The sequence below is a fragment of the Dreissena polymorpha genome, chromosome 7 (genome assembly GCF_020536995.1).
Source record: "Dreissena polymorpha isolate Duluth1 chromosome 7, UMN_Dpol_1.0, whole genome shotgun sequence".
In the NCBI taxonomy this organism is placed as follows: Eukaryota; Metazoa; Mollusca; class Bivalvia; order Myida; family Dreissenidae; genus Dreissena; species Dreissena polymorpha.
In genome coordinates this window covers 72,695,302-72,709,985 of record NC_068361.1, presented here as the reverse complement: position 1 = coordinate 72,709,985, position 14,684 = coordinate 72,695,302, and the positions used below count along the sequence as shown (strand labels likewise).

The 14,684-nt window shown below is 32.4% G+C and overlaps 1 long non-coding RNA gene across 1 annotated transcript; it reads right to left on the bottom strand.

The window, feature by feature from the left end:
* Nucleotides 1–6,231: 6,231 nt before the first annotated feature.
* Nucleotides 6,232–8,782, bottom strand: LOC127839147 (uncharacterized). Its single transcript, XR_008030182.1, has 3 exons — nt 8,140–8,782; nt 7,622–7,749; nt 6,232–6,880 (listed from the first exon to the last, which is right to left on the bottom strand). It is a non-coding gene; the product is annotated as an uncharacterized LOC127839147 (long non-coding RNA).
* Nucleotides 8,783–14,684: the final 5,902 nt, after the last annotated feature.

The following is a 14,684-nucleotide window of genomic DNA, read 5'->3' as shown; positions in this document are numbered from 1 at the left end:
TTTGATGATATAAGATTAAACGTGAAAATTCACCTGTTGCTTTCTGATATTAGCTGTTAAGTGCATATCCAAGAGCTGTCGTTATTGCTGTTGTCAGGAATGAAATTCTCTTTGCCGTTGATGCTTTTAAAGCACCACAGTAAACATGGTAAGCGAGGTGTGCTTTTGAATGCATTAATTAAGTTACTTGACTCCTTTAAATGTTCTCATTTTCACATAATATAAAGTACATGTGAAACCAACATTGTTAAAAGTACAACAATGTTTAGTTAATAATTAAAAGTGGACTATATGATTAAAAGTTTGACTTCATATTGCTATTTAAAGTTTAGCTTTTTTGAAAAAGGATATCACAATAAATTGTCTGCATAAGCGTGTGCTATGTTATATGTGCGGTTTCTTTCTTGTCTTGGAAACCATGCTCTTTTCTAGAAATAAAGACAGGCTTTAAATGACGGAATACCATTAGCTAACACGCATTGAATTTTGTCAATGAAATGCATACACTTATTCACAAATGATTTACTATTGTATTTTAAATACGCCAAAACAACAGCCGTGGACCTGATTTTCCGGGAGGCGGGATCAGCCGACAAACAGGCGGTTTTATCCCTGCGTACGAAAGCGTATCAAGGTCTCGACTATCTACCGTATTACTTCGACTTCTTCGTCGCTGACCGGAATCTGAAATGCATTATAGGAGAAATAAATAAACAACCGTTATATCATTTTGTTGTTGCTAAATGGCTAACACACACTTTAATGTTAAATTATCTTTTTTACCGTACATTAAAAGGCAAGAAATTAACTTTAAATATAAGAAAGGTGAAATAAATGGAAAAAGCTATCCGACCTGTACATTATATTTATTGAAGATCTTTGAGTAATTTATGAATGTTATTTATTTAACTCCATAGAAAAGAAATTAAACAACAGTAGAGTGTGCATTATGTAAGATTATCACTCTAAGTAATAAACAAACATGTGAATGTTGTCAGCGGCCTTTTTGCGGACACTCGCATTTTGCAATTATGTTTTTTTTTTGCACGCTATTGAAAGAAATACATTTATTGTGTCCTATGCTAAAAATGGTACTCCCTGTCCATGCACAAAATAAACGTATCGTTGTTAGCTATTCAACCAAAAAAGCCAGAGTCCCAACCCTAGGCGCAGTGAAGTCAAATTTAGTTCTCGTTTAATGTGCAAACAGCCAACTTATCAGACTTATAAGACCAAAGAATCGAACATGTTTTTATGTTTGATTTTCGATGCAATAAATCTCCAAGAAATGGATACAAAACTTTTAATCGAAATTCTTTTTTAATTCAATAGGTCGTATTTGCTGTTATGCACGTTATTGACGGGGATCGGTGCTTGTTTACACAAGATGGGCGAGTTCATGAACACTTTGAAACACAAGGAATGTTTAAGTATGTTTTACCCCACAATATATAAAATTAATCAACTTTAAAAATAATATATCGTTTAATTAAAGCTTAAGACGATATCCAAGAATAAAAACTACCAATATATTTACATTTTAATAAACGTAAATTCTATGCGGTGTTCTTCATTATGCAAATAATTGACTAATGATTTGCTTGTATACAAATGATTTTTGCACTAAAGTTTTCATTTCTTCGTTTTTGGTTATGTGTTTTCGTCATAAATATAACACAATTGTTTAAACAGGAAAATATAAACTTACATAGAGGTAAACAATTTAAAATAATGTATCGCCGTTATCAATTACACATTTAAATGTGGTGATCAACAATTTTCAGAGCGATAGTTGAGTACTGTAACGCCTATGGGCGGTCTCTCGGCTGCAGAGCCCGAGTGGCCACGGTTGACACGGCCCTCAACAAGTATACCCGCTCTGAATCGTTCAATCAAACGCAATCCAAAATTGCATCGAACGTTGTTAACCTTTTTAAAAGTTTACAGTTTTACAACAAAATGGCACAGATTTCAAAAGTGTATATGCATATTAAAACAAGCTTAAAATACTTCTGAAAGGGGGAAATATTACAAATGTTGTTCGTTTATTAATCTTAAATCGACATCGAAACAATATAAATGCGTGTCTAACGCTATTCATCAATAATTATATAAGAAAATCAGTTTCCAAGTCCCTTCCATCATATGTAATTTATCATCATATAAAAGGCTTTATTTCACCTGATGTTGTTTTCATTGGCGAACTGGTGTAAATGGTTTTCAATTAAATCCGCAGGTACAAACACGATGGCCCATTTAAGTTATCTCGATAAGACAATTATCATTGATGCCGTATTAAAAAGTAAGTACGGTTATATAAACAATGCAGTATATGTTTCAGTTACATTATATTTGCGACATCAACCATACAGTGCGAGGCAGTCTATAACACATTATGTCATTGTGCGATTATTCTGCCGATATTCGAACAGCCTCCCCCGTGGAAATCCAGAATTTAGTGTAGGCAAAGCATCATCGAGAATATTTGTTCCCAAACAATTCCATGCTGCTCGACGAGATTCCTTATAAGAGCATTCAAGAAAATATTCCCCTGCTTTTCAATCATAACCTACATTTTTTATCAAATGTCTCTGCTGTAACGAAAGTAGTCCGATTGGTCTATTCAGCGCCGGAAGTCTTTACCAATGTTGTTATCCGCCAGAGTCCTACACAATTGACGTATTTGGAGCCGATTTTTCGCAACTTGAAAATCATATTTTGCATCATGTGCTCAGAGTTCTTCAAACCACTCACGGGGAGTTATGTTTGCAAATATATGTAGAAAAGGACTACATAGCGTAAGAACTTTCTATACTTCTCGTCAAACTGGACATCCCAAAAAAGCAACTGGTACGTGGATGGAGGAGTAGCGGAGATAGCAATTGTTGAAGAAACGCTGTAAAGGCTGATCATGACTGTTTTTGAGTCTTATTATAATACAAATGAACATTCTCCTTGCAATCATTACAACTTGAAAATCGTAATACTTAAGCGAAACAATGATACCTCGGAAGACAAAACCTTACTGTGAAGACAGCTCTTGATGTCCTTGCTGTTTAATGTCAAAGTTGGTATTTCATTTTCGTTACACTATTTTGCGGCAAATATTTGTCCATTATTGATTTATGTACGGTCAGTTCCCTGAAACTCGAAAACATCATAACAATTAATTGTTATGTGACGTTATGGACATGGAGGCCGTTTTATCAACAGATCTTATCTTAGCGGATCTTATCTTAAATCCTTGACTTACGATTTCATTTACGATCCGCTAATACCCGTTTTACGAACGCCGTCGTAAGTATCGAGTCGCAGCTAAGATTTTAGTTAAGCGTACGATCTGGAAAATCGCGAACCAGTCGAAAAACCTCACACGATTTCCCGCGTTTATGTCAAAAAAGCAAAACAAGATGGCCGACAACGTAAACAGAGGCAAGTAGTTAATGATAGTTATGATTTACTAATAGTAGTACTAAATGTAGGGATATCATGACTCATGTCTTCAACTATTGTAGCGTTTATGTCTGTCAATTTGTCTCGTAATTGATACTGAGTTTTTATTAAATTCATATCGTTATTTTACACCAAAGAATCGAAATGTTTTATGCTTTATTTTCTAAATTCTAGTTGTAAGTACTGTTAAAACGAAATCATATTTTCCCGCGTTTGGAACTGTCAGCCTATAAAATGACAAATCGTTATTGTGTGTTTATATCTAATGTTTTTGGCAGAAGAGTATTCGAGTATCAATCCATACATTATTTCTATTCCCCACATTTGAAGAAAACAATTTATTTTTATGTTTGTTTTAGAGTAAATGTATCTCTCTTTTCAAGGAACATTCTCATCTTACACATTTCCGCTTCTTTCGCTATATATTTGTTTTCGTACTTCTTCTTCTACTTCGTATTTCCTACAGTCAATTGCTGACTATTACATGAAGGCCGATATAGGCAGATATGGACACTGTCGAGTCCGTTTCCTGGGAAGAACCAGTACTTGTTGTCTATGGAGGAAATAATGAGAATGCTCCTTGAGTAGGGAGCGAACCCACGAACTCCCGATCGCTAGGCGGACACCTCATCCACTACACCACCGCGATAGTATATACGGATGCCTACTGTATATTTATTTTTGGCATATAATTTACTTTATTACCCAGTGTACATAGCTTTAGAATTAATTTTCAATTGTAAACACAAACCTGAAAACTATCACTATATTTCAGAGTGAACAGCATTTGATTTTGTAGCCCCAAGATAGACAAAGTTATCAAACAATGGACGGACGTTAAGGTATATTAACTAATGAAATCTCATGACCCTTACTTACTAACTAACTCTTACCACAAAATGATTATATAAAAAATTCACAATGTCAGTCACATGTAAGATTTTAAAAATGAAAGTAAGACTGGGAGCAAAAGGTTAATTTTGTACTTTGAATAATACATACAAACATTTAAAATGAATTTGAACGGAATAATCATTAGGAATAATCATTGTTGTGTATTGTGTGTTTGCTGTTTTCTATTGACACATTCCAGTTCAGTTCATGTATGTAAATATTTTTTAACATATGACATATATCTACCATAATTATTTCTTATATTTAGGTATTTGGTATCCATTTATCATTTTTTTCGTTCAACTGTTAATGTTTGAATTTGAACACTTTGTACTTTCTTTTCAGACGCACAACAACAACCACGTTTGAATGATGAGATCTCATCAATCACATCAGTTGAACAAAAGTTGGTAAGATAATATTTATTAATGAATATTTATCGTTAGATACAAGTAATTTCGCAAAATACCAAAATAAAAACATTGCATTTACTTACATATGAGTCCCGCTCTGTGAAAAGGGGGGTTTAATGCATGTGCATAAAGTGTCATACCAGATTGGCATGTGCAGTCCGCACAGGCTAATCAGGGACAACTTTCTGCCTAAACTGGATTTTTGCTAAGAAGAGACTTTCTTAAACGAAATATATAATACAAGCGGAAAGTGTCGTCCCTGATTGGCCTGTGCAGACTGCACGGGCAAATCTGGGACGACACTTTACGCACATGCATTTAACCCCATTTTCTCAGAGCGCGACTCATATATAAAGTTATTATGGTGATTTATTAAATACATGTTATTTAAAAACAAGAAACCGTCGGAGACGGGTGATGCTCCCCAAAGGTTTTTTTTGTCACAATATTGCACTATAAATTCAGATAAAAGGAAACGTTTTGAGGGCACAGTAGTTGGGGGGGGACAATAATTTTTTTATAGACAATTTCAAAGGGCCATTACTCTGTGAAATATCATCTGACCAGAACCCGCTGATAATATGCACATCTCCTCTTGGTCGTGAAGCTTCCCATAAAGTTTCATTGAATTCCGGTCATTAGTTGCTGAGAAATAGCCCGGACAAGAATTGCACTATATGTACAGTTAATGGAAAATTTCAAAGGGCCATAACTCTGTAATAAATCATCCGACCAGAACCGGCTGATAATATGCACATCTCCTCTTGGTAGTGAAGCTTCCCATAAAGTTTCATTGAATACCGGTCATTAGTTTCTGAGGAATAGCCCGGACCAAAATTGTGCACGGACGGACAGACAGACGCATGGACAGACAAAGCGGCGACTATATGCTCCCCCCAAAATAAATTTTTGGGGAGCATAAAAAAAGGTTAATCACATTTCACAATACCAATTGTAAAAATCAATTGAATATTAGGTTTTTTTTAATAAATACAAAAAAGTTATTGTTTTTTTACATGGACTTGTAGAAAATAAATTAACGAGTATACATAAGCTAAAATAACATATTGGATTACTTATGTTATTTTACGAGTCATATTCATTCATATATACTCATTATAGGAAATCCGCGAAACAGCGCTATTGAGGCCCAGTCATTTGAGCCGGTAAGAAAAAAAAGTTGCGAGTTCCATGAAAAATTAAAGATTAACTTATGAAGTGTAGATCATGAATGTGTAATAATGAATGAACAATCCATCTTTACATAAATGATACAATTCATTATCAAGAATTTTTTATATGAAACTATTTGTTCCAACAGAACTTTGTCTGATGTGCAGTATACACAGTACATGCTCTTTAAAGAACAAACAGAAACCACATCTCTTTATGTTACAATGTTAACCTTTTATTTCATCACTTGTCTTACAAATACAAATTTTATTAACATAAAATGTATTTCATTCCACTTCATTGTTCCCTAGCTGTAGAGTTGTTGGAGAAAACCCTGTATTGTTATGTTACAAAGATAATTAAATAAAGGAATAGAATTTATTTTCACTTTGTTATACTATAGAGGAAACATGTTATCATCTTACGCATTGCATAAATGAATATTGTAAAAAGTGTGTCTTTAATGAAAAAAATCCAAAAAAGAACGGCAGAAATTGTCAATATCCACACTTTTACAAAGATGTTGACCACACTTGACCGAAATGCAGCAGCTCATAGACAAGAAATCATTAACGTATTAAGTTATTATGTATCATTAGCAGAAACATAATGACCATCTTTCATCAACAAAGAGTCAAATATTGAATATTAACACATGTCGCCGAACATAGACTGACCACAATGACTCACCTATAGCACTTCGTGCACATGTGAGCATAAAACAGCAAGTACATAAATAAGTTAATGATGTGGTGTTTATATAAGCTGCATTTTGGTCCTGTTGTGGACTGTGCACAACGTCATCCACTTCTTGTGCCTCAGTAAGTTGTTCAGGCAGTGGCACCTGCTAATCTATGCATAAGTTGTGCAGGCGCATTCATGCAGCCACTGCTTGACAGTACTCATCGAGTCTCATGAATAAACAACCGCCAGTTTTATGTCGACACCTGTCAATAGAGAATAACAATCAATATTAACTAGTGACTTAATTTCAATATCCAATTTATTATCAAAACTAATGATTATTATGCATTTTATTTAATTGATTAACATCTTCAGATATTAATTAAATTTAAGACTAAATTGGGTAAAGGAATAAATTCATAAAACAAAATTTGCAATCATCTACAGCATCCATTTTTATCAACACATGCACGTGCATATGAAAGCAACTTTAAAATCTGTATCAAATGTTTTTTTAACTACATGTGTCTCCTTCACTGATGCCCCCATGTCACGTTGAGATACACAAACAAGTCCATCAGTCATTAAAAGACAAATTTCTTTAGTACAAACAACTTGTGTATATATGCTCAAAACTTAAAAAAAAAATAACAAGACAAATTTAATTACACATTTGTGTACAGCTACAATTCATTAACACATTAAGGTCATTCAGCAGTTGCTGTTATGCAAAATCAATCCACAGATGAACAGACAGACACAGAGGAAGAACAGGTGTAATTCTTACGGCTTTCCACGGTGTACGTTTACTAAGTTGTTATGATGTAGATGTGACGATTACAATTATGCTCTAAAGATTATTAAAGGCATAAAGCATCATACTTTTTATCCAATATTTTGTGGGGAGATTTATTTTGTGCTTATTAAATGGTGTCCTATGTTGATTAACTGAATGTGTTTTGAACTAAAACAACATACCCGGTACATGTAGTAAGTTTACATACCAAAGTCTACTCTTTGGCAGTCCAAAAGCCCTATTAACCACAGTACACTTGACTGGGCATTGTTGTACCTATTGTTGATAGCCGGAGTCCCCCAGTAGGTGTCTCTTGTGGTTTTCTTCCAGAAAAGTCTAATAACAAATTTATAATAAGCTAAGTTTAAGTTGGAACAATCATTGGTTAAACGGTTTATGAAGGTAGCTATAGGATGTTCGCAAGCTTAACGCAATGAAAATTCTTTTTAATTATTAATTTAACATTGATATGCATATTTTATGTGTTGATACAGTGTGTACACACATACAGAAATATAATTGAATCTTTTATGTTGTTGAAAGAAATTAAAAGTAAAATTATGTATGCACATTAAACACATTATATTTTAGTAATGTGCAATGCATTGATGTAAAAAAATATATTTGCATCATCATAACAGTAGTGTATTCCACTTTTTCCTAGCCAATACAAGCCGTAGTCCCTCTAATGGTATATCGTTAAAAGGACATTATTTATTGTCATACCTTCAAACCACGGACAAAGACAGAGGCGTCGTGTGTGTGGACCCAAGCCATTTTGACACAATCTCAATGAACCTGCAAATGAACTATACGTTAATATGTGAAATGTGTTTCACTAACTTTGTTGAATGATTGGGACATCTATTTAATTCACATGTTTTATGATTTAACACTATTAGTTAAGCCACTTCTGACTGACAAGTGACATTGTACAGTGTGATACAGGGTCATTAAAATAACATTGTCATTTGGCAAGAGCATAACTAGATCAGAATATAACTTTGCTACCTTGCATCTCACCGTGCAGTGTGAGATTTATGTTGCTCAGCTACTGTATATATTACTGTACAATTCATAAATCTAATTTTGACAGAACATTGATATTTAAATGTTGGGATTGCAAAGTTTATGACTTATAATCGTTGGAGCAGATATTGCAGACATTATACAGTGTATTATTTATTATTCATTAGATAGAAAAAAACTTCAAAACTTTATGCGCAAAAGGCATATCAGGATATTGCGTCGACAACTAACTTGTATAGCAGCGTACGAAATGTGAAATATCCGAATTCTAGTTCACCCGTTAACATTCAATATTTAATGACAAATGAACTGTTTTACTTAAAAAGAAACCATAAAACATTTGTTTTGATAGAAATTGAATAAAGATGACTAAATACTTACCTATTTAACAAATTAATTATCCAAACATCACACATTTCATTTCCCTTGGACGTTTAATGCAGAGAATGATATAACGAATATATTTAACGTTATCAAACATAAATACGTCCAATAGTAATATGATTTTTATAAATCCGTAAGCGAATGAATTTTATAATCAATCGTCATAACGATCGTATTACTCGGGTAAAAAATCCGACAAGTATTTGCAACAGAGAAATAATGTTTCTGCAAGATATCTTGAACAAAAACAATTGAATGGTTTTAGTCATTATGAATCAAATTTATCAAGTTTCACGGTTCGTTGTTATTGTTCGGTTAATGTCAAAGAGCCGCCAAGCATTCACTGCCTAGTTTCTGTTGTTAGCGACAGCCTCGGCTATGTTTGTCACATCATTTAAAACTGTTGACATGTGCTTTAGACGTGTTTTTCATGTTCCCCGAGAATCTTCCAAGAAAATAATTTGGAGGACTGGGACTGTACGTATAAAAACATGCGTAAAGATACATACAAGCATTTTTAAGTTTTTCAGTGTTGAGTACCTGAGACCGTTGCCAGTAAACCAAGCAAATTCGTTGAATTGATATCCCCCGCCAATATGCTTCTGGACACAAAAGTGTTATATAATAGTCACTCAAAAAAGCATTCTTTCAAGATACAAAGAGCCATAACTCCGTTATTAACAGAAGGTGTTCAATGCCATTTGGCGTGCATCATCCTCTTATCCATATATATACTCATACCAAGTTTGAATGAAACCGCCAAAGCACAACCAAGATATGGCAACGGACGGACGGAAAGACGGACGAAAAGACGGACAGACACACGAGCGGACGGATTCGCCAAAACAATATCCATCCGCTTATGGCGTGGGATAATAAGCTACCGACATTTCTCATGTTAACTGTAAAGAATTTTTCCCGCTTTTTAAGACAAACACTTTTGTCCTTGTACAAATAAGAAACATTTTCGGATAAGTACGGTTGCTAAGATTCTGAATTGTATTACCCGCTTAGTTAACATACTTTAGCGGTAAGGTTTCGGACAATTATTGTGTGAAACGTTTGCCATTATGGCTTATTTATCAAACGTTCAAAAACATTTTAATAGCAGATGTTTTCTTTATGTCATCTATTCTTTTTACAACTAATCAATAGACTGGCATACGTTGCGCCGACGTTCTGTATGAGTTAGGTTCTTTTGTCACCGTTACAGTGAAACTAATTTATTGGCTTTTAAACAATAAGTAATCAATAATTGGTCGATGCAGTCATTGATGTACATGTATATGCAGGTCAATTTTTAATGCTAATTTATTTTGACAACTAAGGAGTCCTTAATAAACGAACTTATTGACAACGTATTCGTTGATAAACTCTTTGGGAGTATTAAAGTATTAAACTGGCAATAAGTAATTGCAGTCTATGCACGGAGGTTATTTATGTAAATGTTTTTTTTATGTGATTTGATATTTTTTTTATTAATTTAAATAATATAACTAGAGACTAAACTTAAGCGTTTATACCCGACATTTTATAGTACACATGCTATTTTTTAATCGATAAATTACTGTTTAAAAAGGGTCAATTTAAATCATGCGACCTAATCGATGTTGGGCATTAAGCATACAACTTGCAACAAAGCGTACAGTGCAAAAACAAAAAGAAAGCAACATCCCACGCATTTGAGTTAACGTTATCAATAGTACAAATCGCTATAAGGCGGCGTCAACATATTCAATTAGACAAGGAAACAAACAATAACATGTAGCGTGCTCTGTGACATTTGGTCCTATTTAGCTCAGCGTTTGTCTAAGAAATAAAACATTGGATATTACGGTATATTATTTACGCTGACTTTGGTTCAAATGATTTCTTATAATTTGAAAGATTTCAGAGAGTATAATATAAAATAAAAACAAATTTAACATTTTAAAAGTGTTTGGATTTTACCGTTTAAATTTCACTGTTATCTGATTACTTCAATTTTACCGTAAAAAATAAACATGCATTAAGCCATAGGCTGTCAGAAGTAAAGTAAATACATTTTTTGTGAAATATGAAGGAGCCAGTCACAGTCTATTCAAACGTATTTGTTGCAATTAAAAGCATAAACTAAAATAATATTATTATAAAAGTGAGCAAAGCAGCTCTTAACATTCGAAACTATACGTTTGATAACACTTCAATTTCTACATACCAAAAACTGCTTAGAGTTTTATCCAGACTAAAAAATGGCAGGTTTTATAGAACCAGGGATTAATTTACGCTGGAAGAAATTATATTAATTATTTCAAACCCTGTCAAATTTTGAGAGTAACACTCCAGGGCCCATAATATTAACTTACATACAGAACATAATAACCAGCCCTAAAGACGAAAATTATATTTATAAAACAGTAATTCCAAATATTGTTATTCAAACTAGTCAAACAAAATGGCATTCGGAATTTGTAAATGTCGATGTTAAAAGCGTATAATATTATGAATTTGTGTTCAAAATAACTGTACATTAATCAGATGTTTCAAATGTAGAATAATCCACATAATGTGGGGATCAATATCTCTTTTGTTCAAGATGAAATTATTGCAAACAACGTATTTACATTCTGTTATAACAAAATAAAAGAACAAGTGCCGTGAAGCACAATGTATTTTAAAAAATATCTTCAAATTTGAAAAACTGTTGCAACGTGTGCTGATTGTTCCCTCTGGCGACAATATCGATTGATAGCGTGGACCTTGAATTCATTTAAGATACGTGTACATGTTGTTGTTTTTTGTCTTTGTCTGAATACATTTTATTTGTGACATTTTAGTTAAGTTCATAGAGACTCAACCATGTCAAAAATGGTAAATATTGCGGAAGCATATAAGGAAAGGCCTCACCTTCTGTAACACTGTTTCACCTGGCAAATTTAAGGATTAAGAACAACTCAATCACTTAAGGGCGACAATCGGACATTGTTCATCGTAAACCTGTTCTCGTCTGTCCTTCATTTACTGCGATTCTTTAAGTTAGGTTTGCTAAAATAGTAGGTTGTGCTTTATACTTGCAAATATATTCTTATCACAATCTATTACTATGCGTTAAATATCTTTATTGAAATCAGCTGTACAATATTGATATAATGTCACACTATAACATTTTATATGAAAATTTACTATATTAAACAGCACCTTAATTTTATATACTTGATACATTGTTTACAAACAAACGTTGACAAAAAAAGATGTTTTAAGTAAACTTGTATTTTTTTACACCAAATAAGGATGTTCTAGTTCGAAATATAAAAAAACGGGGTGCATAACTGTTACACAAATTATTTAACATACGTTAATAGACGCAATAACACCCCATTATTTAAACTTTTTGTATTTTTACCGTGTTTAAAAGCTTTTATTATAAACATTGGAAATACATGTCTTCAATTTGTTTTGAAAATTGAAAATGTCTGATAACTTGAATTGGTTTTAACATAGAATAATGTTTTTCTGCAGTTGTTGTGAACTGTCCAAGAACTGTTTCAATCCGATCCGAGAGATAAATGTAAACTAAACCATTTCGTCGGTTCGGAAACCTCGTTTGTACTATTAATAAATATAATATATTTGTTTGTTTTCGGAGTAATACTTTACAAAAGTATTCCTCAGTAAAGTGAGTAAATGAATATTTTCAGGAGCGCAATTTTGGATTTCAATTTCCCGGGAGTTCAAACATTATATTTTGGCGGCTACGACTGGCCCAACCGATAGGCATAACGACAGTGGCAAAATTGATTTAAGTAAGCTTGATCTGAGCAGGAAAGAAATATTTATAACAACATATACGAAAGGTCACAGTGACGTAGAATGGAAAAGCAAACAAGGTGAATGCATATATTTATGATCCTTAAAATGCAAATATGACGAACATGTACACGGGAAGTTTGTTCATAAAGGATTTATCCATATGAATACCTTTTTAAAATCTTTCTTTATTTCGAAATATCAACGGTATTGATAAAAAATAAATAAAGGCGGCATGGACAACTACATTGTGGATAAATAAATGCAGTGCACAGAGTCGCACTGCTATTTAACAAATTTGCGACATGCATGAGTAATCAATGATTAGCTAGTAAAGATTATTTGTATAACACTGAATAACTTACTTTTAGTTAGATATTTAGTTATGTCATATAGTATGATTGATATGTCGATCACTGATAACATTAGACAGTTAGTACGCATTTTTCTAAACCTGAATATAAATGTTATAAATGTGACGTCTAGTGCAGCACATTTATCGAAATGAAATACACATTCGTTGAATTAAAATAGTGATTAAAAACATCATGATTTAAAAAATAATTCCTTTAAATGCTTCATCTAGCCTCTGAGCCTGTTTCATATACAATTGCGTTGTGCTACAAATTAGCACAAGTGCATTTTTCAACTTCGTGTAGTTTCAAAATGGATCGCTTGAGTACAGAGTGAAAGTCAAGTCCATTACAGCGTTGAGCAATTAATAAAAGACAACAACCATTTAATTATACGTTTATTAAACTAAATACTAATAATGCTTTTAAGCAAATGAAATACAATTGCTATACATGTGCTTATAATAAGAAAAATAAAAATTAAGTAAGAAAGTACATAACACGCTTATTCATGCATACAAAATTATAAAATTTGATTTTATTCCAATCTTCTGTATTTGTGTTATCCTTTATCATTGATATAAGTGTGCAAATATTACCTCATTTATTCAATAATAAAAATGGTAATAACTATGAAATATTATAATATGAATGTCTCGTAAATTAATACCAATTAAACTGATGAATATATATACCATTTGAACATCATCTCATCAAACAAAATGTTAATATAGTAGATAACTCATACAATTTACCAATGTTATTAATTTAGAACAGAATAACATTCATTCGAGAGCAAATAAACAAAGTAGAGGCAACAAAAACAGTACTCTACCGGAATGTGCAAAATTTAAGTTCGGACCTTAGTTGGACTTCATTTTTGCAACAAATCTCAAATTTAGTATGTAACTACTAGAGAAACATTTCAATGTTCAGTCTTGATTAGAAAACCATCGTAATGTATTTTATTACATTAATTTTCCTATATTCAATGCTATTAAAATAGCAGACTTTAAACATGTATATTCTTAGCATTCTTATAGTTAATGACTTATTACAGTGGTACACAGATATCATATTTTTTAATTGTCAACAAAAGTAAAAAGGTACTTTACTAGGTCGGTAATGATAAAATATTTTTCTGCAATTTGTGTACAGAAGATGCACTAAAACAATGTCTTAGTTATGATAAATAAGTTAATATCGTTTTGTGATTACTATGTCAATAAAACTGGCAATGAATCCAACAATCTGGCTTCATGGAACTTTGCATAAAATTTAATCATACGATTGCCATTCTGCCGACAAATTTTACTGTGAAATTATATAAATATTGTACATCGGTACACGTGTTCCAAAATGTATTTCTTTTATTAAAACCAATTAATCTAACGGTACATTGCATTCATAATACAAGAACAGCAAAACAACGTTAATGTAAAACCTTGTTAATTAATGAAAATAAAGATTATCTACCGTAATTCACACTTAACATTTGTAACTTTAAAAAACACGCAGCATAAATAAATGCGATATTAGTTTTTGATTCTATAAATATAACAAAGAAAAACATATTTGTATAAGAAATAAGTCTAGGAAACGCAAATTTGCAAATTCGATTGAAGTGTGGCATATTTAAATATCCGATTCAAGAGATTTAATTCAAACTCGGAATGAAAATACATGATAATAATATTCTATATTACATTAAAAATCAAT